This window comes from Eubalaena glacialis, chromosome 5 (assembly GCF_028564815.1).
Source record: "Eubalaena glacialis isolate mEubGla1 chromosome 5, mEubGla1.1.hap2.+ XY, whole genome shotgun sequence".
NCBI classification, from domain to species: Eukaryota; Metazoa; Chordata; class Mammalia; order Artiodactyla; family Balaenidae; genus Eubalaena; species Eubalaena glacialis.
In genome coordinates this window covers 118,424,620-118,452,121 of record NC_083720.1, presented here as the reverse complement: position 1 = coordinate 118,452,121, position 27,502 = coordinate 118,424,620, and positions in this window count along the sequence as shown.

The following is a 27,502-nucleotide window of genomic DNA, read 5'->3' as shown; positions in this document are numbered from 1 at the left end:
ACCAGCAAGACCTTTTTGCGGGGAGAGAATTTACATTGAGTAAGAAATATGAAGTTGAGCAGGTAGGATATATCAAAGACCTTTTATAGTAAGAATCTATTAGTAGCTCTCTCTGGAATTCCTAAAATATAGTCTTCAGAATAAATAATCAACTGACCAACAAATCTCTGAGATGCTTGAGCCAATAGGGATAGAAATAAGGTAAAGGAATGATATGCTTGTGCTTGTGTTGACTCTTCCCCTGTGATGTGACTTACCTCCAGTTGATGTGGGTGTGCTGGTGAATATTGGCATTTGAAAACCATACATAGAGAGAAGATGAGGCAGCATGTCAAGCCCCAGACAAGCCTCCTGAAATCCATGCCATGAACCCATACTTGCACACTTAGAATACTGTCGAGGCGCTCAGGAAAAAATGCTAATAAAGCATATGGAAATCTTGGCAGAGTAAGTATAGGACCATAGGCTTGATATAAATCTGGGAAGAACAAAATCATATCCCAGCTTGCAGAGAGGAAGCAAGGTAGCCAGTTAATCATTTTGATTGACAAAGGAGATCTAAAATCCATCATGCTTTTTTGTTACCGAGGCAGTGTGGAGGTCCACAAGATCCAATGAGCACGAGTAGAAAATGGAATCAATCAAAAGTTCAGGGTTCTCCAAGGTTCACTGGCAGATAAGATGTGTGTGTGTCTGTGTGTGTGTGTATAAATATACATATACATACATGCAGTCACCCTCTGTATCTGTGGGTTTTGCATCTGAATCCGCAGATTCTGAAACCATGATATGGACTACTGAGTACACTACACGATTTTATTTGAGGGACCTGAGCATCCGTGGATTTTGTTATTCGCTGAGGTCCTGGAACCAATCCCTCCCGAATACTGAGGGACGACTGCATATATTATGACTCCAGCGTAAAATGAGGTTTTTCAAGACTTCTGATCTGTCTTATCAGCATGTATTTAGCACTTATTAGGTGTAAAAGAGTGGTCTAAGTGATATTAAAGAAGAGGTGCTAGCTCTGCTCTGAAGTTGGAAGAGAACTGTGCATCACTGTAATAAAATCTCCACTGTGGCAGTGACTGTTTTTTGCTGTCTTCCCAGCACCTAGAACAGTGCCTGGTGCTTCAAGAAATAAGCAGTAAGTAAATGAATAAACTATTTCTTGAATAGGTTCGTCAGTTCCTCTTGCGAGTGGTATTTAACTTAAAATAAGCAAGTCAGACAGCAAGAACCTAAACTTTGCTAGTGAATGAATATTCTTATGGAAACATGAGGCTTTGAGACTAGGCAGGTGTGAAGAATGTATGGCCATAGGAGGCTCACATGGATGCTGTTTGTTAACCTGAAGGATGGCAAGCAAAAACAGAGTGAGCAAAAGAGCTGTAAAGATCCCAGAAGGTAAAACGTAGTATGAGTCAGTGTAAGTCTGGAATTCCAAGTGATAATAGGAAGAATACCTTTACTTGCATGAGTTACAAGTATCGCTATTTATGAATAATGGTAACGGGCAGAGTATGGTTTTGAATGGTGGAGTTGCAAATAGCTGAGGGCTCTGCCAATAGGGCTACAGCTGCCAACCATAGAAGAGTCTTTATGTGTGTATGGTGTGGAGAGAACAGTTGGTCAGGCAAAGGTTTTTTTCAGCCACACCTGTTCACTCAGATAACAATCATCATGAGCAGTGTTATCTCTAAATATAAAGATAAATACATATTTTATATATCTATAACTATCGCACAACTTGTAAGTTAGGTGAAAGATCAGCTGATTTTTTTCTATTAAAATAAGAATACAATCTATTCTAAATACTGGGTAGAAACTGGCAAATCTAACTTAGGTAGAAGGATCTCGAAGTTGAGATGATTCTTTCAGAGTCATTAGCATGGTTTCATTTATGAGTACAATACTGGTAGAACCTTGTTATGAAATGACTCAAATCACATCTTCTGAAGTACAACAACCACGTAAAGTCTGAAACAATGCGATTGGCCCATTAATCATTCACTCAGTCAATAATACATTCACTCACTCAATCAACCAATGCATATCAAGTGCGTCTTTAAACTGGAGGGATTATGGACGATACAAAAAAGAATAATTCATAAACTTTGTCCATAATTACCCTAAGAAAACTAGTTTTATCTTGTGAGATTGGTACTCTAAAAGAATTCTTTTAGTTTTTTGGTGGCAATATTGGTATCTATTATGAAATATTTTCATCCTAGATTTTTTGAGAAACATTTATGGCATCCTCAAAATAGTTTTTAGAACATCTATTGGATTTTAAACAAAAATAAAATGAAAGGTCAGGAATTAGTGTCAGTGTACTATTTGGATAAAAAACCTGATTATGTGCCTTCATAAAAATTATGATTTTTAAAAATGTGTAGCTACAGGGTGAAAACATTTAGAACTGCCTGTCTCTCAACCGAGACTTAATCCAGGCTATTAACTATGATTAAAATCCAAGATACTTAATTATCATGATTTAGGATATGTCTACACCCTCTAAAGAATGCTTAAGTGGAGTATGTTTTTCTGGTTAAAGTCAGAGAAGAGGTAAAGTTTCCCTGCTGTGAGATTCTCTTCCTATATCAGAAATTATAATTTAGAAATTAATTAATTAATTAATTAATTATATTTTTAATTGAAGTGTAGTTGATTTACAATGTTGTGTTAGTTTCAGGTGTATAGCAAAGTGATTCAGTTATACCTATATATCTTTCTTCAAAAATTTTTTTCAGATTCTTTTCCCTTATGCGTTGTTACAAAATATTGAGTACAGTTCCCTGTGCTATACAGTAGGTCCCTGTTGGTTATCTATTTTATATATAGTAGTGTGTTTATGTTAATCCCAAACTCCTAATTTATCCCTCTCCCCACTTCCCCCTTTGGTAACCATAAGTTTGTTTTCCATGTCTGTGGGTCTATTTCTGTTTTGTATATATGTGCAAATCAAAACTACACTGAGGTATCACCTCACACTGGTGAGAATGGCCATCATCAAAAAGTCTACAAACAATAAATGCTGGAAAGGATGTGGAGAAAAGGGAACCCTCCTACACTGTTGGTGGGAATGTAAATTGGTGCAGCCACTATGGAGAACAGTATGGAGGTTCTTTAAAAAACTAAAAATGGAGCTACCATATGATCCTGCAATCCCACTCCTGGGCATATATCTAGAGAAAACCATAATTCAAAAAGATACATGCACCCCAATGTTTATTACATCACTGTTTACAATAGCCAAGACATGGAAGCAACCTAAATGTCCATCGACAGATGAATGGATAAAGAAGATGTGGTATATTTATACAATGGAATATTAGCCATAAAAAAGAATGAAATAATGCCATTTGCAGCAACATGGATGGACCTAGAGATTATCATACTGAGTGAAGTAAGTCAGAGAAAGACAAATACCATATGATATCACTTACATGTGGAATCTAAAAAAATGATACATAGAAATTATTTGAAACAAATTAAATTATTTCTTTTCCAACTCTAGAAGGTGGGAATGTCAGTTATCCTTTGCTGCGTAATGGAATCATCCCAAAACTTTGTGACTGAAAAAAATAATCATTTTACTTACTTACAGTTTTCTAGGTCAGCTGGGTGGCTCTTCTATTCTGAGCCAGCTTTGTACATCTCAGCTGGTAGCTCTCCTGGGGATGCATGCTCTAGGACAGTTTCACTTGCATATCTGTTAGCTGGAAGGTTGGTAGTCTAGAGCCTTTCAGCAGGGATGGCTCATTTTTGTGTCACATGGTCTCTCCAGTAGGCTAACCTGGTCTTCTTCACATGGTGGCGGAAAGTTTCCCAGAAGCAAGAGAGGGCAAGGCCCAAAGTACAAGCCTTTTTCAAGTCTCTGCTCACATCGTGTTTGCTGGTGGCCTTTTGAACAAACCAAGTAAAAACAAAAAACAAAACCCCAAACAACCCAAGATCCAAGGAATAGAGTAAAGATTTTCCCTCTTATTGTGAGGAACAGAAAAGTCACGTTGTACAGGGGTGTTCTTACAGAAATGGGAGGAAATTGTATCCATTTACTTGTAATCTAACATATTCTACAATAAAAAGCTTCACTCTCCTCTGTCAAACATAATATGTAAATGTTAAATAATCTATAGATTGATTCAGGTTCTTGAACTAAAGAAAAAGTAAGCAAATATTATTAATCTAGAAGCTGTTATTTAAAAAAAAGAATGTTTAATTATAATTCAAGATTAAGAAACATACCTCATCAAGAAAAAAAAACAATAAAAAATTTAAAAATTAGTTTGAGTGGAATCACCAGGGCAAGTTGATTAGGATTAGTTTGAGTGGAAGAACAAGGGCAAGTTGATTAGGATAAAGAAACCTAAGTTCTACTAACACAAAATTGTAAATCAACTATACTTCAGTTTAAAAAAATGATAAAATAAAAGAACAGTTGAACTCTACCTTAGCCTTAAGGCTAAGCCCTTTCAGCCCCACTAACCAGGACACTCACTATCTTTTAGTTGGTGTAATGCAGACAGGTCTCTGTTGTTTTTTCTTTTCTCTGCTTATTCTCTTTGTTCCACTCTCTATGGGCTATGCTTTCATCCACACTCATAATGTTATGATGATTCCCAATCTAAATCCCCAGATTTGACCTGTCTCTTGGGTGACAGACCTATTTAATTAATTGACTCCTTGATTATTTCTAGAAGACTATCCCTACAGGCATTGCGAACTCAGCATGTCCAAATCTGCACTTATTGCCTTCTGCCCAAATCTCTTTCTCCTACTGCAATCTCTAACTTAGTGAGTGGTAGTGCCAAAATTCATTCCATGTCCAACCAAAGCATGGAGAATTAGCTCAGGCTCTTCCTCCCCTCCCATCATTGCCTCCTTCTTATCAATCAACAGGTCAGTGGTTTTTGCCCCTTAATATTTCTGGATTTCACCTCCTCCAGTTCTACTGCGTCTGTCTCATTAAGACTCCTCAGCTCATCTCTCTGCTTTTAAGTTTTTCCCAGACCCTCTAATCCATCTAGTGCAATTGCTTTAAGACATGAACCTCATCATGTCATTCTAAAGATTCCATCATAAAAATCCTCATGACCTACAGGATATGATCCACTTCCTTATCTTGGCATACAAATTTATGCAGGATCTGACCTTTCTGCTCCATCGGAGGAAACTTCTTTCTTTCTTGTTTTTTTTTAACATCTTTATTGGAGTATAGTTGCTTTACAATGTTGTGTTAGTTTCTGCTGCATAACAAAGTGAATCAGCTATACTTATACATACATCCCCATATCCCCTCCCTCTTGCGTCTCCCTCCCACCCTCCCTATCCCACCCCTCTAGGTGGGCACAAAGCACCGAGCTGATCTCCCTGTGCTATGCGGCTGCTTCACACTAGCTATCTATTTTACATTTGGTAGTGTATATATGTCAATGCTACTCTCTCACTTCGTCCCAGCTTAACCTTCCCCCTCCCTGTGTCCTCAAGTCCATTCTCTACATTGGCATCTTTATTCCTGTCCTGCCCCTAGGTTCTTCAGAACCATTTATTTATTTATTTTTTAGATTCCTTATATATGTGTTAGCATACAGTATTTGTTTTTCTCTTTCTGACTTACTTCACTCTGTGTGACAGAATCTAGGTCCATCCACCTCACTACAAATAACTCAATTTCATTTCTTTTTATGGCTGAGTAATATTCCATTGTATATATGTGCCACATATTCTTTATCCATTCATCTGTCGATGGATGTTCCTTAAAAAACTAAAAATAGAACTACCGTATGACCCAGCAATCCCACTATTGGGCATATACCCTGAGAAAACCATAATTCAAAAAGAGTCATGTACCACAGTGTTCATGCAGCACTGTTTACAATAGAAACCTCTTTCTTGAATGAATCATCACATCTCTCACTTCTTTGTCCAAACTGATCCCCTGTCTTTATTATTCTTCCTGGTCCCTTTTCTTCTCTACCTGATTAACTCTTACTCATTCTTTAAGAACTCAAAGGCCATGTTCCTTGGGAAGTATTCATAAATGAACACCAGGCTTGGATGGGTAGTCCATTGCTTTCCCTTAGAGTACACAACTATCATCAATCATATCTCATAATTTTTAATTGGTGATTTAATTAGGTCATCTCTGTTATTGATTTCTGTGATGTTAGCAAATTAACCCAGTCCCTGACACAAAGTAAGTTCTCAGAACTTGAATGATTACTAAGATTGAATGTATTGAGTTAAATGAATGGGTGAGTGGATGAAGGATGTGAGAGCAGTATAATTAGGTTAGGCTGGCTATATCTCCATCCAATGCACGCATATTGAGAAGTAATTTAGGTAAGCCTGGGTATTGGAAGGAATGCACCTGGAGTTTAAGATTCAGTTCAGGATAAGAGTGGGGTCAGGTTAAGAATGGGAACAGCTCTGCTTCTAAAAATTTATGGATCATTTATTTATCAATTATTTTGTAATTATTAAAAATTTGCCTCAGTACAATTGAGGGGATTCATTTTCTTTATTATTTGTTGCTAAATGGTAATCTCTGGATTCTCTCTAAACTCTGATCATCTTTTTTTTTTTTTAAATTTATTTATTTATTTATTTTTGGCTGTGTTGGGTCTTCGTTTCTGTGTGAGGGCTTTCTCTAGTTGCGGCGAGCGGGGGCCACTCTTCATCGCGGTGCGCAGGCCTCTCACTATCGCGGCCTCCCCCGTTGCGGAGCACAGGCTCCAGACGCGCAGGCTCAGTAATTGTGGCTCACGGGCCCAGCCGCTCCGCGGCATGTGGGATCCTCCCAGACCAGGGCTCGAACCCGTGTCCCCTGCACCGGCAGGCAGACTCTCAACCACTGCGCCACCAGGGAAGCCCCATGATCATCTTTGACCCTTGATATCACTGCGTATTTTTCTAGAGAATCCAAACTGGTTTTAATATTTGCCTAATTGAAGCAAATTGGGAATGTAAATTTAATGTAAATAATTATGTTTTCCAGAACCCAATTTAAATCATTTTGGAATATCTGCTGTTTTGGATTATTCAGATCAATGCTTCTAGCATCTAACCATAGATAATGGAATTGAAGATGATTAGTAAATTGAACCTGATTCTTTGCATTTATAAGCAGTTGGGTGGTAGCAATCGATTTTCCTGGACTCTCATTTTGGAATATTCTGCTTTGAAGGAGAGATTGTTCTATAAATGGAGTTCTTTTGATTTGCATCTTTATGATACATTAAAAGGGGTGTTAAGAAGATATTTCTATCATTGGTGTACATGTGTGTATGAAAGTGGTCTTATATTAATTTAAGAATACCTACTCAGTGAAAAAAAGAGCTAGATCATTAACTTTTTGTCCTACTGTCTTTCTTTCCCAGACACAATGGGCTCCTAGTCAACTTCCTCATTCTTCCCAGCAGCCTATCACTCACCTTGAACCACTAACTGCTTCATTTTCCCCTTTATGTTTAGGCAATTATTTTTCCTTCTATTTCATAAGAAAGTGAAGCTATTAGATCAAACGCTTTGAATTTCCAGCCATGAAATTGATAAGCTTGTCAGCAAATATACCCTTTCTTGTCTTTCTTTTCCCTCTCACAAACCAGGAGGAGTTCAACCTCTCTAAGGCCTGACCTGGCATCTTTGTCTACTTCCCCATCAGCATTTAAACACACTCAAGACTGCCCCATTTTCCAGCCTCACATTCCAGCCCAGTCTTTGCACTCTCTGTCTCTCTTGCTCCAGAGCCAAATTTCTTGAAAGCATTGTATATCTTCATTGTCTCTATTTCCTTCCTCTTGACCCACTTCCTACAACTCATTTCCTTCTGGATTCTGACCCATCTCTCTACGTAAACTTGTCAAGTTTACCAGTATCCTTGTCTCTAAATCCATTGGCCTGCTGAAATTTTTATTTTATTGTCTTGAACGTTCAACACTGCTAACCATCCCCTGTCAGAATAAGTAGACTAAGTACATGCTTGAAGTTCTTTCCCAATCAAGGAAACATTGAAGAAATTTAGCCTCACTGAACTTACCTAAATTCTTCCATCAGAGAAATTTAGAAAGAAGACATTTTAAGTTCAATATACGTGTTGAATCATGCTTTATGAATGGATAAATATATTACATATAATGATTTAATTTTAACATGCATATATAAATATATATTTAAGTTTTAATTTCCTATTGGAGACAGAATACCACAATCTTTTAATGTCTCTAAAAGCCTTAATCCAGCTCCTGGAACTCTCTTCGATTACTTCTGTGATACCACCAACTCCCAGCTTCTTAGGAACATCTCTGATTGCTGTCACTTCCTCTGCAGGGACTTTATTTTTAAATTTTATTTTATTATTTTTTCTTTTTTTAACATCTTTATTGGAGCATAATTGCTTTACAATGGTGTTGTAATTGTACAATGTAATTGCTTTACAAGTTTCTGCTGTATAACAAAGTGAATCAGCTATACGTATACATAAATCCCCATATCCCCTCCCTCTTGCATCTCCCTCCTACCCTCCCTATCCCACTCCTCTAGGTGGACACAAAGCACCAAGCTGATCTCCCCATATGATGTGGCAGCTTCCCACTAGCTATTTTACATCTGGTAGTGTATATATGTCCCTGCCACTCTCTCACTTTGTCCCGGCTTCCCCTGCCCCCTCCCCATGTCCTCAAGTCCGTTCCTCTGAAGGGACTTTAAATGCTGGTGTTCTTTGAGGTTTTGTCCTGACCCCTCTTCTCTAACTCTGGCCACACTCTCTGGATGAGCATCCACTTCTAGGCTTCAGTTTTGTTTCTGTTGGCCATGCCTCCCATATCTACACCTGGAGGTTAGACCTCTTTCCTGAATTCTTTATTAGTATACTCAACCAGCCATTAGTATACTCAACTGGAAGCCACTGCTTGGATAGATATCCTGGAGATGATTCAAGAAAAATGTGCCCCCAAATTATCTCAATATAGCTCTCTACAACTCTCTTCTCTCTTCTCAGTTCTCATTCTTTTAGTGAATGACACGAAAGTCCAAACTGGAAACCCAAGATGCCGACCTCACTCCTCCTACTCCTTCATTGTCACAACCAATCAATCACGAAGTCCTAGGATTCTGCTTCCTTTTACGCCTTGATTATGCTCATGTCTCTTCCTAGCCACTAACACACTGTTCCAGGCCACCAGCATTTCTCCTCCAAATTACAACAGTAATCTTCTTATCAGTCCTCTCCTCCAGTCTATTCTCCAGTTTAGAACCAGAGTGATTTATTTTAAGCAATGTGATCCCGTTTCTCCCTGTTTAAAATCAGTACTTTTAAGATGACTTAAAACTCTCCAGACAATGGTATCTCCAAACAATGGAACATTATTCATCTCTTAAAAGAAATGAGCTATCAAGCCATGAAAAGACATGGGAGAACCTTACATTTTTAGCATATTACTAAGTGAAAGAAACCAGCCTGAAAGAGCTACATACTGGATGATTTCAACTACATGACATTATGGAAAAGGTGAAACTATGGAGACAGGAGAAGATCAGTGGTTGCCAGTGGTTAAGGGGGAGGGAGGAATGAACAGGCAGAGCACAGAGAATTTTTAGGGCAGTGAAACTATAATGGTGGATACATGTCATTATACATCTGTTAAAATCCATAGAAGTATAACACCAAAAGTGAACCTTAATGGAAACTTTGGGAGATAATGTAGGTTCATTGACTGTAACAAATCTACCCCTCTGGTTCAGGATGTTGACAGTGGGGGAGGCCTTGCATGTGTGAGGACAGGGGTATATGGTAACACTATACTTTCTGCTTAATTTTGTAGTGAACCTAAAACTGCTTTAAAAAATAAAATGTATTTAAAACAAATGAAAAACACAACCCTCCATGGTCTGGCTTTTCTATACGTCTTTAAAATAATCTTTTCTTCATTCTACCCTTGCTCTGTGTGTGTGTGTGTGTTTTAATATGGAACTTTGTTTCTTTGAACTAGCCATGTTCTTTTTATTTCTGAGCCTTTGCCCATCTTTCCTGATTTTCCTTCTTCACTTGTTGTCTTCTTGTCATCCTCTATCATTTATCATACTTCACTGTTATTGCGTTTTCACTTGTCTGTCTTCTTTGCCAGACTCTAAGTTCTGAATCCATCTTACTGTTGTATCTCCAACGTTGGGCGTATAAAACACTAAATAAATGAATGGGTGATATATGGCTGGAACAGTTTTCCCTCATTCTTACTTAGACCTACCCTGGTTTTGTTTTCAATTGCTCTGAGCTCTTTATAAGAAAGCACTCTAAAAAAAAAATAATCACAGGCCTAGATTGCCAGATTTAATAAGGACAAAAAAAGTATAAGACTCTCAGATAAATTTGAATTTCAGGCAAATAATGGATAGTATTTTAACGTTAAGTATGTCCCCAGATATGTAATATTTTTATAATATTTAATTTAATATCTATATAATATTTGGAGACATTTATATTAAAAGTCTATTCATTGTCTGGAACTCAAATTTAAGAGCTTCCTGTATTTTATCTGACTATCCCTCTCAGGATCCAAGAACTGTTTCCTGGTTACTGGAATCATTTATTTAAACACAGATAATAGCATTGGATAACTGCCTCCATATTGAGTTCTCTTCAGTAAATTTCTACTGAGGACTCCCCTTTTCTCTTTTTATTTTTCAGTGCTTTCAGCAGAGCATTTCTATCTCTGCCATGGAGAACATTTTTGCCATTTACTAGGAGGAAAAAGTTTTACCTATAAGTTATTGCACTATCTTTTGAAATGTGTTATTGACATGTCATTCACATACCATAATTCACCCATTTAAAGTGTACAATTTAGTATATTCACAGAGTTGTGCAACTGTCACCATAATCTAATTTTAGAACATTTTCATCACCTCCCAAAAGAAACACTGTACCTATTAGCAGTCACTCTCTATCTATCACCCGCTCCCAGCCTTAGGCAATCACTAATCTACTTTCTGTCTCTCTGGATTTGGAAATTTTAACTAAATCAGATCATACAATACGTGGTCTTTTGTGACTGGCCTCTTTCCCTTAGCAAAATATTTTCAAGGTCCATCCATGTTGTAGCATGTATCATACTTCATTCCTTTTTATCATTGAATATTATTCCATTGTGTGGGTATATCACATTTTGTTTATCCATTCATCAGTTGATAGACATTTGGGTTATTTCACTGTCTTTTGTAAGAATAACATTCTTAAATTGAGTTTTTGTCAATTTTTTTGTTTATTGTCTATGGTCAAGTTTTAGGGAAAAAGCAGAGAATATATTCTGCTTGTTTTAAAAGTTGTAGGATTTTACTTTGCTTTTGAAATTTCAGTGGATTCCTTGATTTATCTTGTTTTTAATCTAATCTTTTCTTTTACATGGGAATTGTTTAAGTTAACACAAGAGGTATATTGGATGATGCAATAAGCAACTGCAGATTTTGTCAAGCTGTACATGACGTCTCAGAAACTTCAAAGTTGAGAATTTGTGGTGCAGCAGGTCTGTCTGATGTGATATTTTCCATGACTACAGAGAATGTTATAGACTAGAGCATCTGGAATTGGTCATAGTCTTTAACTGGCACAGATGTGTGAAACTGTGGTGTGAGGTTGCAGTTTTTATGTTCTGTATTGTTTTTATGAAATGTATATTCTGATCTGATCTGTGGATGATTGCACCCAGGATTGTAAATCAAAATATAAAACCAAATCATATCAAGACAATAAGAAATATTTGAGTCTTCACAGATATAGAAACGTCATTTTAAAAACAAATAATTTCTTAGAGAACGTGAATACACGAGAGTCAACACTGATAATTGCGCTCTACAAGAATCTTAATTCTGCCATGGGGAGTCACATGGCTATGTTTACATTAACCCCAAATAATGGAAGATTTGTAAAATTAAATATAAACTTGCTGTGCTTATGTCAACAATGCGTGGCTTCCTTCCTTTTTTACTTCCTCTCTCCCTCCCCCCCTCTCTTCCTTCTTCCCTTCCTTTCTTTTTCTTTCCTTCGTTTCTTAATGATTTCCCCAAAATCACTTGGATAGAATGAATATTTGGAAATTGCTTAAAGGAGCCATAATACTTTGGGCATTTTTACATAAATATTGATGAATACAAAGTTAGTGATTTTCAAACTGCTTAATGCACAACTTCCAATAGATTAAGACACCATTCAAGCTTTATAAAGAGTTGACAGCCTAGCAGTCTTTTTTTCACATCTTGTCATTTTGAAACAATTATGGTATGTACTTTTAAAAATTAAAGTGAATATATATTTATCTTATTTTGAGATTTGCTCACTTCCCTTGAAATAATTATATATTTCCTAGGGCATCACAAAACACTTCTTTTTACACATGTACCTTGTTCATACCTGTCTTTTAAAATATCCTTAAAGTTGGTGCTCAGAGACTAAGCATCCAAGAAGCATAATAGATCACTATGGTCCACTAAACTGAGTATTGGCTCTTTGACTTTCAATCAGGACTCATTGCATACTCATTTTCTGGAATTCTATATGTTAACATTTTAGTGAATCGAAGATTCCATCTTTTATGCACCACTAAGAAAGAAGAAAAAGGCTAATTAATTGTAATAGACTGTAAGATGTATCCTGATTTCAGAGGTGTAACAATGAGGAAAAATATCCATTCTAAAATTAATGAAAAGTAGTAGCACTTTTGGAAGTATACAAATATACTCAAAAGGCAACTGCATACTAAAATATATAAGGCAGTGGTCAATTTCATTTAGTTAGAAATTAATTGAGCACTTAAAATATGTTTAGCTCTGGGCTCAATAACTGTGCTGGAACCATTTAATTATCTAGAAGTTTCTGTTTTGTAACTGTCTTCTGTATGCACCACCTTATACCAGTTGAAATAGGTGGAGTAGGTAGCTGCCCACAAAGTGTGGGTCAAAGTTTTCTGGGAAAGTCTTTATCCTTATTTACTTATCCTTATTCTCTTCCTGATGCCAGGAAACCTCCTGTAAGCCTTTTCTTACTTTGGCCTTATGTCCTTTGAACATGTGGCTATTTCTGGAAGGATGCATTGAGCATTTTAATCATTAACTCTCCAGTATGGAATCCTTTGATCATTGATTACATTTTCCCAATGGGATGGCACTCTATCATAACTGATGAGGAGTCAGAGCTTCAGAGAGCTCATGTAACTTGCCAGGACTGCACAGCACATAACTAGTTTAACTGGGCTTTCGTCTCTGTGCTATTTATTGGGTCTGACAACCTTTCATGAACACCTCAAATATACAAAAATGAAGTCTCCGATCCAGCTGAGATTTTGAAAGGTAAGAGGATAAAGAGACAAGTGGAGAAGTGAGGTATTGCCTGAGAGGATCAGCCTTGAGTGAGGATGGTGGGCGGGGGGTGGGAAGGGTGGCTTGGGCAGTGAGAATGCAAAGCTTTCTGAAAGGGAAAGTGGAAGGATGCCAGAAATAAACCTGGCACTTCACAATTTTCCCCTGTGCTTGTACCAGAATTGCTGATTCCTAGAACTGAGATTGTCTACCTCATACATTTGTTAGGTTTACTTCAATACAATATTTTACTGTGGTTCCTCAGGAAGACTTTAGGACTCGATTAGGAACCCTGGCAAAATTCTTGTCTTGAACCTATAGCTGAAATTATTGCATTTTTAATCCAATATTGAATGCATTTTTCTTCTGACCAGTATTTAAGACTTTGGGGGTTCCTTTTATTCACTCTTTCTATGATTGGGATAGGAAAACAACTGGGAAACTCTAGGTTGCAAGCATTTGAACCTGTATCTGCGTGGCTGAATCTTAATGGCAGTTCATAAAGCTCATGGAAAGATAAGAGATACTACTATCATTTTTTCTTAACATGGATAATATTTGTTGTCTCTTTGTCTCTCAATAACATTGAAGAGTAAGCTGTAGCTTTTTATAGGAACACAAGGATGACATACTACATTTGTGCAGTAGATCCTTGATAGGCATAAATAATACTGTTGTAAACCCTCAGGCTTAATCATCAGAGTAAACTAACCAGAGTTCCTCGTTGGAAGATGTAAGTGGAAAATAACAGAGCTGTGTTGAAATGCATTCATTTATTCCACAAATATTTATAGAGCTCCTACTGTGTATCACTGTATATGCACTTTTCAAGGATATGGATATATAGCAGTGCACTAACCAGACACGTCTTCTGTCTTTATTCTACTAGAAGAACAGACAAGTGTAGTAAGAACAATTAAGTCCTTGTGGTCTATCACAGATACAGTAGTCTTCACATATGCTCTTCCCTTTGCTCCGAAAACTTCTCACCCAGACTTTTACTAACTCCCACTTACCTTTTATGTCTCCATTTAGACAGCTGTTCCTCTGGAAGATTTCCCTGACCCTCCAAGTTCAACATACCTGCCCTTCCCATGTACTCTCATGGAACCTTGCATTATTCTTTTTTTTTTTTAGCTCTTAAACTACATTGTTTCCTTTGTGTGTTTTTTTCTCCACCAGATTATAAACTCGGAGACAATAAGAACTATGAATTTTTTTTGTTTATCTTTGCACCCTCAGCAACTTGCATGGTGTTTGGCACAGGATGGAAACTATTATTTTCTCAGTGAATAAACGGTCTAATAAAATGTCTCATTCTTGAACATTAGTCACTTACAGAATATAATTCAAAATCATATATCCTCAGATTATTAGATGGTTGGTGTGGAAGAATCCACCAAGGATGTGAGATCCCAGTCTACCAAGAGTTGAATGCTTTGAGTTCCTAGTCAATGTTTCGATGTGGTGGGATGACTGATAAGATTTTAAAATGTTCTCACAGTGTGTGTGTGCGTGTGTATGTTTGAAGATGTTAACTCTGATTTGCCATGTCTTCCTATGTGAAACTCCAAAGTATATTTCGTATCTCAACACCTGTAAATACATAGTATAACAGCATCAAGGAATAACATGGCATAAAATAAGATAATAATCATGGTGGTAGTAACATACACTTATGTAATCTTATTATGTGCCAGGCAATGTTATAAGCACTTCCTACATAATTACTTATTTTATATACCCATATCCCTATGAGGAAACTGAGGCCCAGGGAGGTTAAATAACTTGATTACATAGTGACTAAATAGTGGAAGGGGGTGTAAACTCCAAAGCTTGGTTCTAGAGTTCACATTCTACATTTGACTCCTTCAATTTGAAGAAAAAAATCTATTAATCTGAAAAAAAAACCCAAAACAAAATAAAAAGAATAAAACAGCTAAAGGAGTACCGCTTGAATTGGACCAAGCCATTCTCTTGATGTATGAAAAACTGATATATTAAAAAACTACCACTGATGTCTATTTTTTTTTTTTTTTTTGTCAAGGGAATTAATTGCTTATTAGACAGATGGAAGAGTTCAGCTGAGGGGGAAAGCGCTAAAGTATGTAGCCTGTGTGAGAGAAAGGGCAAGCCTGGTGCACAGTGACATGCCAAAAATACTTGCAAAAATATGTCAGAAAGATAGCAGGCCGGTGACTAGCATCCCAAAGTCCACATGACTGGGGCCAACATGGGGAATGAAGAGAAGACAATGAATAGAAATATGACAGGTGAACAAAAACCTTTTATCTTTTAAAAGATGTCTTGTGCAATGAAATAGAAGAGATGACTCACAGTGCTGTAATTAGATAGGTAGAACGTTGTAAATCACAGATTATTGGTAGAGTAAAACATTTAAATGACTTAACCAATTAATATCCAATAATATTTTTGAGAAAAATATATTTTTTTGATGACCACCCATTTGATGAACACTCTACAGCACCAAAGTTGATTTATGAATAACTTGTAAATGTTGAAGGTTTTTCTATATTCCAGGGCTAGATCAGGTAGTGGGAAAAAGGAAGGGATATTTGTAAATGCCTTTGGAGGATCTCAGAAACAAATATGGATGATGAATTAAAACTTGACATAGGCAATATGGTTTTTAACATGAGGATGAAATATTTTATTGAGAAATTCTAGAACAGACATTTCTTTTGCTATAGTATGATATATGCTTTTCTGAAAAACCTCATGTTTGGCAAAATCATCTCTAAAAAATAACAAAGGTTAATGGAAAGATAGAATTGGGGCAGGTCATTCCAAACCTGTACATCTTTATAACTAGTACTGTGTTCAGCTGCTTTTACATGATGACACAAAACATTAAGGGGCTGGGAAAATTTGTATATAAGCCAAGGTGACTTTTGTGTAGAAGCTGCAACTTTGTAGAGAATCTATTATTTGTAACTTAGTTTCTATTATCTATCTATCTATCCTATCTATCTATCTATCTATCTATCTATCATCTATCATCATCCATCCATCCATCCACCAGTCCACACATCCAACTATCCAGCTATCCATCTATCCAACTATTCATCTATCCATCCATTCATCTATCTACCTACCTACTTACTTACTTAGCATGAGGGATTGAGGAAGTTCTTAGAATGAATATTTCTCTCTCAGTGCCCACAAAACTGGGACCTCTCCCCCACCTCCACTGCATCTTAGAAAACTCCCATCTGGATATTTTACTGCTTGAATCTGTTCCTAATGTCTGTGACTCTTTGCCTCTATTGTTGAATTTGAAGGTCAGAAATCAGAAATATATTTTGATTCTAATATATTCAAAACAGATATTTTTTGATTCAAAAACTAAAACATCTCCAAATACTCCTGCTTACAATAAAATTAGTCTCTAAAATTAAAAAAACCTTAAGAATATGGAAAATCTGAAATATATATTTATCCTATGAAATTAAGTAAACACAGGCAATTTTCTCCTTTGTATTGAACTAAATTGCTGTTAATGCTTTTTCAGTTCTATTTTTGTACCGAATGACTGGGTTATATGAATTTTTATTGCATGCTGCTTCCTTTGCATTGGGAAAAATCATTTTGAGTGAAGAATTACTTCTCTCAATATAGGTTATATTTCTGACGACTTGGCAGGTGAAAGAAAATGACAGGAATATTATTGCTTGTGTTTAGCTTTGAGCTTATTTAACATGTGTAGCTGAAATAATTAAAATGAAAAGAATGCTCTTTTTATTTAATGAATTAATGGAATGGGCATCCAGAAGTTGCACTGCAAAAGTTCAACTGAAGCTGCTTAAACCTTCTTCCATAAATCAACTGAGTTGGTTCAGTAATTTCACAGCCAATAAGGTAATAATGTCTTCCTTTGCCTTGCTTTTATCTTCTGCATTCAAGTTACATGCACAACCTCGTTTGATATACAACTTTAGTTTTAAGTTTATATGAAAGATGCAACATAATTTTATTCTAAATATGAACTTGACAATATGGATTCAAATTTGATTCACTGATGTGCAACCTTGCGTGTGATATCTGAAACCAGAAATTGTCAAATGGTATATCAAAAAGGTAAATTAGCATTTGCTCAGCGCAACCTGACATGACAGATGGGTAGGAGGAGTGCTGTTATCCCTGAGAAGAGACTAAATATATTATAATTTGGATGTATATACAAACTGGATAAAGCTTTTCAGAAAAGAATTTTCTAGGCGAAATCTACTTTCCATACTCAAAATAATTAGTTAAGCCCCCTCCAGCACTTGCTTCTTTCTCTGCTTCTATGTATTGCTTTGCAAAGCATCCATGCATGAAAATTACTTTATCGAATTTGTGTTTGTTAAGCACATACTAATTTCAAGACACTACGCTGGGCTCTGTAGAATACATTGGTAGAACATTTTCATGATAATAATATTAGCAGTAGTAATACTAAAAATTAATCATGCTGATAATTGCTAATACTTGTTGAGCACTTATGTGCCAGGAACCTTTCTAAGTGCTTTACATATATCCTAATTTTCACACACAGATACACATGCAAACACAGAGATATACATGGAAACATACAGATACACATACCACCCAGTCAAGTAACAATACATGACAACTGAGTGATGTGGGCAATATTTGTTTTTGCAGATCAGAAGAGGCTTAACACTAAAAGGGTCACATGAAGAAGGGGGCTGAGCTTGGACCTGAAATGAGCCAGAGTTGAATAGACTGCATGGGGAGGAGAAGGCATTTGGGGGCAGGGGGTTGGGAAGAAGCTCTGTGAGCAAAATCTTAGAAGTGGGAAACTGCAGTCTGGATGCAGGAACAAAATTCGCCTTAGGAAGGAAGTAATGGTAGAGAAGGTGGGGTTAATGTTAAGAGTAAGACTCTTGAGTGCAAAGCTGAGGGGTTTAGATTTGATGCTATGTAAGTCATGGAGATCCATTAAAGTTTTCAGATAAGGGGAGTGATTTGAAAGGAACAATTTCAAAAGATTAATATGGTGAGAGTGCAAGTTGTGTTGAATGGAGGAAAAATAGAGACTAATGAGGAGACGGCATTTGTCTAGGAACTGACATAAAGTAGTGATGATAGGAAAGGAATTTCATTTGCTATCAGAGGTGAGGAAAGAGGAGGGAATGATGACTGATCTTCGTGGTCTGGATGACAGTCAGGATGAAGACCTGGTTATGGAGGCAGGTGATGATCCAGGCTCTACAGATGTTAGAACGGAGGCAACAGTGAGATGTCTATGCACGGAGTGTTGTAGAACATGATCAGAAACTTATGGGAGAAGCTCCGTTTGAGGAGTCATTGGTCTAGGGCTGAGAGATACATGGGAGAGATGCACAAATTCTGTTTTCAAGAGATAGAGAGTGAGAAGTGTGGAAGGCTAAGGAGAAAACCTGACAGTGCAGGCAGAAGAAAAACCAAAGAGAGAATAGAATAAGGAATGGTCAGATAGGCAGGATTGAAACAAAGACGGCACAGGCTATGGGAAGGCAGGGAGGAGAGGAGCTCAACAAGGAAGGCGTCTTCAATAACACCGGATGCTGCTTCCAATGCATAGAGAAAAGGGCCTGAGTAAAGATGAGTGAATTATAATTATGAAGTCACTTGACATCTGAGAATACAACTTTAGTGAACTGGGGCATTAATACCTTATTTTAGACTGTGTATAAATTATATATATATATTTAATCTTTATTTATATTGGAGCAGAGTTTATTAACAATGTTGTGTTAGTTTCAGGTGTACAGCTAAGTGATTCAGTTATACATACACATGTAGCTATTCTTTTTCAAATTGTTTTTACTGATCACAACAAGTTTCTTTTTTTGTTGGTCACCTGCATTCTGATAACTTCTAAGTACACTAGGTTGCCTAGAAAAAAACATCATGTATGTCTTCAGGCTTTCAACAGCGACAGTATAGGCAAGAAATAAAGGAGCAGGACAGGGCACTCTTGCGGTTTCTTTATATTATCAAATTAGAGAAACAAAATAATGTGAGAGGCTGAGATTATTTAATAATCTGCTTGAATCTGCTTCCTATGGGAGCCAGAGAGTATATGGAGTCTGGTGTCAAACCACATATTCAGTTTTTGAGGAGAGTCTTCCTGTTCAAGAGGCTTTTAGCTTTTGTTTGTTTATGTTCTTGAAACTTTTTAAAAGGAAATATGGCTTGCTTATGACTCTTGGGATGATGACAGATTTAAAAGCATTAAGGTTTTTCTATATACTAATAATTACATTCAAAGAGATTAAAATTAATTAAAATTTACTTTTAATTAAAATTAAAAGTACCAGCATTGCCCAGAAAACAAAAATAGAGTGCCCTTAGGAAATAGAGGTTTAATTTCTGTGATATTGGTGATGAACTTATAGGCCTAATATGGTATTAGAGAGTGGCCAAATGTGGTTATTTACATTTAAATTAATATTTGATTTATATTAAAACTAATTACAGTTACAAGTTCAGTTCCTCAATCACACTAGCCAAATTTCAAGCATTTAGTGGCCAGTGCAGATAAAGATCATTTCCATCACCACAGTAAGTTCTACTAGACAACACTGGTATAAGATACAAAACCATCTGAAGCACAGCCTGGTATCATAACCAGATGTGGAGAGCGATACATAGACAATAATTTCGTTTTAAAGGATACAAAGGATACAACAATATTTCAAGACTACTTTTGTGTTTGTTAAATCTGGTTACAATGGGACTTATTTACTTCACGGTCTTGGGTTAAATTTTCTTCTGTAGTATAAGTAGGTTTTGCGAATAGCTACAAGCTGTTTTCCAAATAACTGTGAATGGGAGTGAGGGGTAGAAGAAACAATGAAAGGAGATGTTAGCAGAAGCTTAGAGCATGAATTTCTTGGGATGGGGCAGGGTATTGCCGTGTCTGTGTTTGTTCCTCCAGCAGACTTCTGCCTGTCCCATACCTATCAATAGTTCCTCTCCATTTCTAATACCATCACACCGCTGAGCTACTCTGTCAAATGGACTGAAACTGAATCTGTGTCTGTAGGAGCCCCGGGCTAGGCCTAGCCCATCCTGGGGGTAGGAAGGGACTAGGCATGGGACAGGAAGAAGTGGGGATTGGAGATAGAAGAAGAGGGATACCACCCATTTCCAAGCACAGATTTTCTGTTGGGTAGCAAAGGGTGAAGGAGCCCAGAGTGGAAGGAGATTGTGACACAAAGCCACAGGCAGCATATGTAAATTCTGCACTTCATGGTGGCATAAGACCGCAGAGGATGATCATAGAGACACAGGCACTTAGCAAGTTACAAAATCACAACATAAATAGACTTTACTGAAGAGGAGGCTATATGGTTGGGGGCATGAGGCATGGATGTTACATTAAGTCATCACATCAGATTTAAAAATGCAGCTTTCTGGCAACAGCTCTCTTGAAAGCTGAGCCTGAAATGGGACATTGGGCCTAGGCAGTTTATTTGAGAGGTGATCTCAGGAAGCTGGAGAGAGGGAGGAAAGAGTCTCATATGGGGAAGTGGAAGACATGAGGGGACATTATTACGGTCACTGCTGTGATCAAGGGGACTCTATTCAGGGCAACCTCCCCAATTCTCCTTCTTGAGGACAAGAAGCTGTTTGCTGTGCACCACTGCTTGAGGGTTGTTTCAGGGGTCCTTACTCCCTGACATTCCTGGGCTGCACTTTCAGCTGGCCCAGCAGTGTTCCCAGAACCTGGGACAGAGTGCAGAACGATCAGAGCTACACTCTGGAGATAAGACGTTGTCAGTGCATTGTGAGTCTGAGACACACCCCACCTGTGGCTGAAATCAGAGGGGGGGCCCAGAGCACGTGACGCAGGGCACAAAGGCATCGGATACAGCTGCCCTTTACTTAGAATAACCGTTACCTGTCAAACCTTGTGCTAAGACAAAGCATTTACATTTTCTCATATAGCAACACAGCCCCTCATGAAGTGGGTGTTATGTGTCTGCATTTTATAGAAGAAGAGAGGTTAAGTAACTTGCTCAAGAAATCAAATATATCACATGCCTAAGATCAACAGCACACAAAGAATTCTTCCCCTGGCCTCATTGCCCTAATCCCTAGCTCCACTATATTTCACCCTTCCTTAATGGCTCTAAATTTTGCCTTCTCTGTCTTCTTACTATTTTTTTTTGTAATTACCACCCTCCCCCCAACTTCTTCCCCCATTTGCTCTTTGTAGTGCAGCATTCTTCAAGTTTTGGCAAACATATACCTGTAACCATCATCACCATCATAATCAATATACAGAACAATTCTATCATCTTCAAAATCCCCCCCATGACCCTTTGTAGTAAGGCCCTCTCCCCATTTCCAGCTTCTTGCAATCACTGATTTATTTTGTTTCCCTATACTGTTGCCTTGGCAAGAATGTTATATAAATGGAATCATCTCATTTATAGCCTTTTGAGTCTGGCTTCTTTTGCTTAAAATAATGCATCTGAGAATCTCCCAAGTTGTGAGTATCAATAGTTTACTCCTTTCAATTACTGAGTAGTATTCCATTGTGTGGCTGGACCATAGTTTGTTTATTCATTCCCTAGTCGAGGGACATTTGGATTGTTTCCAGTTTTTGTTGATTACAAAGAAAGCTGCTATAAGCATTTGCATAGAAGTATTTGTGTAAACAAAGTTTTTTATTTCACTTAGGTAAAAACCTAGGAGTCAGATTACTGAATCTTATTGTAAGTGCATGTTCAACTTTTTAAGAAATCGCCAAACTGTTTGAGAAACTGACTTTACAATTTTACATTCTCACCATTAATTGCTCCACATTCTCACCGGAACTTATTTAAAAAAATTTTTTTAGCCGCCCTAATAGGTATTTAGTTGAATATCACTGTGGCTTTAATGCATTTCCCTGGTGACATATGATGTTAAACATCTTTTCATGTATTTACTTGCAATCTGTATCTCTTCTTCGGTGAAGTATCTGTTCAAGTCTTTTGCTCATTTATTTTCATTGAGTTGTTTACTTTCTTACTATTGAATTTTTAGAGATGTTTTAATATTATGTATACACAGGTTTTTAAAATCAGATGTGTGTCCTGCAAATATTTTCTCCTAATATATGGCTAGCCTTTTCATTCTCTTAATAATGCCTTTTGAAGAGTAGTTCTTAATTATTATGGAATCCAATTTTTTTTTCTTTTCTTCTTGCATAGTTTGTGCTTTTGGTGTCATGCCTAAGAAATCTTTGGCTAACTCCAGGTCACAAAGGTTTTCTCCTGTTTTCTTCTAAAACTTTTATGATTTTAGGTTTTACATGTAGGTACATGACTAATTTTGAGTTAATTTTTCTATAGGGTACAAGGTATAGATCAAGATACTTAAAAAATGAATAGCTAACTAATTGCTCCAGCCCACTTGTTGAAAAGATGATTCTTTCACCATTGAATGTCTTTTACACCTTTATCAAAAGTCAATTGACCATATATACGTGGGTCTGTTTCAGGACTTTTTATTGTGTTCCATTGATCTATGTTTCTTTGTTTCTCCAATACCACTGTGTCTTGATTACTGTAGCTTTATAGAAAGTCTGGAAATAAGTTAGTGTTATTCATCTTTCTTCTTCTTTTTTAAGATTTATCTTTGCTATTTTATTTTGCCTTTTCAAACAAAAATTAGAGTCAGCTTGATGATTTCCTAAAAACAATTCTGCTGGATTTTGACTGGAATTCTGCTGAATCTATAGATCATTTTGAGGGAAAACTGACATCTTAACAATACTCCCCTTATTTTAGTACTAATTAGTCATCACATAGAGGGATTGAATGTAAGCAGTATATTGAAAGGAAGCCATGTTTATTAAAGTGTGACTGCTAAATAGTTAGGAAATTGTGAACACTTCTGTTTCCCAAGTTTATGTATGATATAAATATCAACAAAGTAATACAACCTTGTATCGTTGGCTAGGAGAAGGAAATGGTGTGTGTTGATTGGGAGAGAACAGTGATATTTGCATCTTGCTATAGCCCCTCTAACTTCCTTAGTATCCCCTCCTTGGTGACTGAAATATCTGCATCTGCCAAGTATAAATTATATATCATACATATTTAGGGAATCCAGTAAGTTGTTAAAAAAATCATTACTTTTTGAAGTATATTTTAAAAGTGAAATACTTCCTACTTGTAAACCCAAGAATTGGGGCTCTTATAGGAAGTAAATCTAGTTATTATTTTTTAAAATGCAAAATAGGTAAATAGAGAGATGATCTTTAATGCAGGTCTCTGGCATTGAATATTTCAGTATTTCTTGAGTATGCATGTTTTTCAGTGGCAATTCTATCTAACTGCTGGAATTTTCTGAAGGTCTATGCATAGTTTTTAACTGATAATTGCAAAAAGCATGAATCTTTCAGACACAGAGGAGTGGATTTCTTCCGCATTGGTAACTTGGAATTTTGTCACCTTTACCTCTGGCCATCAGGCTCCTTCCTGTTATTCATGCCCAAAACTCAACTTTCAAACCTCTGCTACTTGCCAGCTCAGTGTTTTAACCTTCCCCAGCCTATTGCTGGCTTCTTGGCAGAATGTCAAACCTGTCCAGGCAGGACGTCAGACCAGTCCAGATTAAACTAGCTTGACTGAAGAAACAAGCCAGTGCAAAACAGCAAGATCCTCGTTAATTTTAATTAACAGTTCCAAACAGAGTTGCATAACAAGGTCATTTTCCCTAAATGAATTATTAGAGATAATAGAAGAAGTCAACTTTCCCAAGCAGTATTTTTAAACCCCAGGAGTTGGCAAAAACTGTCCCAGAGAATATCTGTCTTTCCAAGGCAGTCCACTCTCATAAGTTTGAATTAGACATTCCCTGAAGTCATGGTCTGTACCTGTTTTTTTTTCCCCCTTTCCCTAAGATTCAAATGACTTAGTTCCAATGACAAAGTTCAAAGCTTTTCAGGGAATGCTATGCAGTGATATTTCCTCACCTGGAAAAAAACAATGATTAGAAAAATCTAAACAGTTTGGAACCATGAGGAAAATAATTTTTCCGTATAAATTGAGAATATCTGATATCTTCCAGAGAGCACAAAACAATGTCCTCTCTAGATGTTCACTTGCTTATCTGCTTTATTGACTCTTTTGCTTATTAAAAATTAATTGGGTACATTTTTTGTAAATTAGGGCCTTTGCTTTTTTCACTTATTTTGTCTTTTGCTTACTTATGTGTGACATTTTAATCTTCCCCCAAAGCAAACAATACTGTTTCTATGAAAAAGCTTTAATTTATGATGGAATGTACAGAGAATAAGTATTTTCCTAAGCACTTGGGATCCCACGTTTGTTGAAATACTGTCTAAACATCCAAATAAAATTATCAATTAAAAAAATGTTAAAAATTTAACTTGGACTTGTAAATATAAATATCATAGTAGATTGACAGCTTCTCAAACTTCTCTATAAACTGTCAGAAAGTACTTATAAATCTCAATCATTTATCCGAATAACTATAAATATGCATGAACACTGTTGGCTTCTTTGTAATCTGATACCCTAGTGAAGAGATAAAAGTATTTAGCTTAAAAGTTTATCTAAGAAACTCAGATTTGGAGTTACTGTAACAATTCTTGTGAAAAATCAAAACACTGCCAAAAGCAGCTGAAACTGCTGACCTAGCAGCCTGAATCTGGAAGAGGCATGCACTAAAAGCCGTAGGGGTTGAACTACACATATGGTATTGGATTACCATCAATCTGGAGAAACAGGCCATCAGCAAATTGAGAAAAGAATCTCTTAATGCAGTGATTCGTCAAGGCTTTGAGTTTTCATCCTCACTTTTCCTTTCTGATTTGTCTTCTTGTGTTTGCCTTATTGTCATGTAGGGATAAATGGTTTTCATAATGAATGGATTCCCCATGCAAATGCATATACACATGTTCCCACCAATAACCTGTCAAATTTCAAACTGACACTGACATATATGTGTATTTCTCTATATCTGTAGCTACAGATATAGCTATATATCTATAATATTAAATATATAAAAATATATGTATATTTCTATGTATTACATATTGAATATATATATATATTTTTAATATATATATATATATTTTTTTTTTTGGTTGGCCAAAAAAGTTCATTTGGGTTTACTATATATACATATATATATCAGGCAAACTTTTTCCTTTTTAAATTCACTTTTAACTTATTAAATTCTTTGCTCAAGGTGAATTATAATAGTGTGTAAACTGTGAGGAGATGATGTATAGGCTTAAGCTACAGATCATGGTTGTTTCAGCGTGTCAGTTGCTTGACAAGCACATGAGTAGACAAGTTGATTGTTTTGCCTCTGGCCTTCTGACTTCACTGGAAGCAACTTTCTGGGTGAGCTTTTGAGACGTATGTATATATAAATACGTGAGGAGAAAAGAACAGTTTGTTACTCTGATTTTGGCATAAGATGACTTAGAGAGGAGAAAAGAAGCTACATTCTGTTAAGAACAAAATAACCCAATGGTTGATTAATGATTTTAAAAAATAAAACTGAACCAAACTAACAAATAAATCTGTCTCAACACATTCAAAAATCAATTCAGTCAAAGTGAGTTCAGTTTGTAGCTCTATGGAAAGTTTCACTTACATGTGGTATATATGATAATATGTACCATTCCCTAAACTATCAAAGTATCCAATATTTACATGTTATACCCCTTATCATATTACGTTGAAACACACCATTTTTATGCTTATTTCCCCCATCAGACCCTTGAGAACAGGATGTTCCTTCTGGTGTTTCTGCTGATTAGCTCAGTCCTCAGAGTATTGCAGGAAGATCTTGCAGGACCGGCTGGCTGGCTGGTGAGCAAGGTGGCAAGTAGCATGAGCAGAGGGTTGTGGGAAGAGGCTGAGAAAGGACACGTTTCTATCATAAGCCGCAACCTTCTAGAGGTCCGGGAAATGCCAATGGCTCCTCTTCCAGGAGGGCTTTCATACAAATACTGGAAATGAAGTCCTTTGCTGTAATTGTCTATGACTCTAATTCCCCTCCCAATTCTTCTAGACCTACGAATCTCTGAACATATTATGCAAATTTACTGTGAATGAAATTCCCCCTTATTTTTCATTTATTTCTTCTGTCTTTAAAAATGTGAAACCTTTGGGGGGGGGCCCATATAAATTCTATCAGTCTTCTATTTGATAATATGCGGCTACTAAGTGAGTATAAATTCTTCTCTGCAGGCTGAGTAAACAGAAAAACCACCCAAACTTATGAAAACTCATTGAAGTCCAGAGAGAAAACGAGAAAAGAGAAGAAGAGAAAGAGAGGGCAAAGGAGGGGAGAGAGGGGAGAGAGAGGAGGAGAGAGAGGGAGAATACAAATATGGATGTGAGCGTCATCATGGAAAAGGAAAACAGTCTAACAACCTATAATCTGGAAGTATCGCATGCATACAGAAAACTTAACTATTTAATTAATAGATAAAATGGAATCAGTAGAAGCAAAATGATGAAAATGGAACTGATGTAGTAAAAGATAAATATATTCAGCCTTAATTCAGAAATTAAGACCAGGAAATTATGGGGGACATAGATGACCAAGAGATTAACCTATATAAAATGGAATTTCTATAAATAGAAAACTAGAAAGGATGGATCAAAAGCAATGGTCAAAGGAAAAAAGGAAAACTCCATTATGGCAAAAGGATGATCTCAGCCTCAAAGCTAGAATGTGCTTTGTAGTACATTACAGGTCAATTTTGTGAAAACAGACCACACCTAGACATATTCTTATGCAATCTTTAAAAACTCAGGATCACACAAAAATCAGGAAAAAACACACAGAGAAGAAAAATGTTAACATAGATTTCACCAAGTTCCCTGCAAAGGACATTGATTCTCTTAATTCCTTTGCTATTAAATGTTAGAATATAAATGAATAGAGAGGTTAAATGTCAAGATTATGGAGAGGCTGGGGCCAGACTGCCTGGTTTCAAATCCTAGCTTTGCTGAATATTAGTTATTTGAGCTTGGTCAAAGCCCTTACCCTCTTTGTGCTTCATTTTCATCAATAATACAAAAGATAAGAAATACACGTTCTTATGGCCATCATTAGGATTAAGTGAATTAGTATATTTAAAGTATTTAGAAGA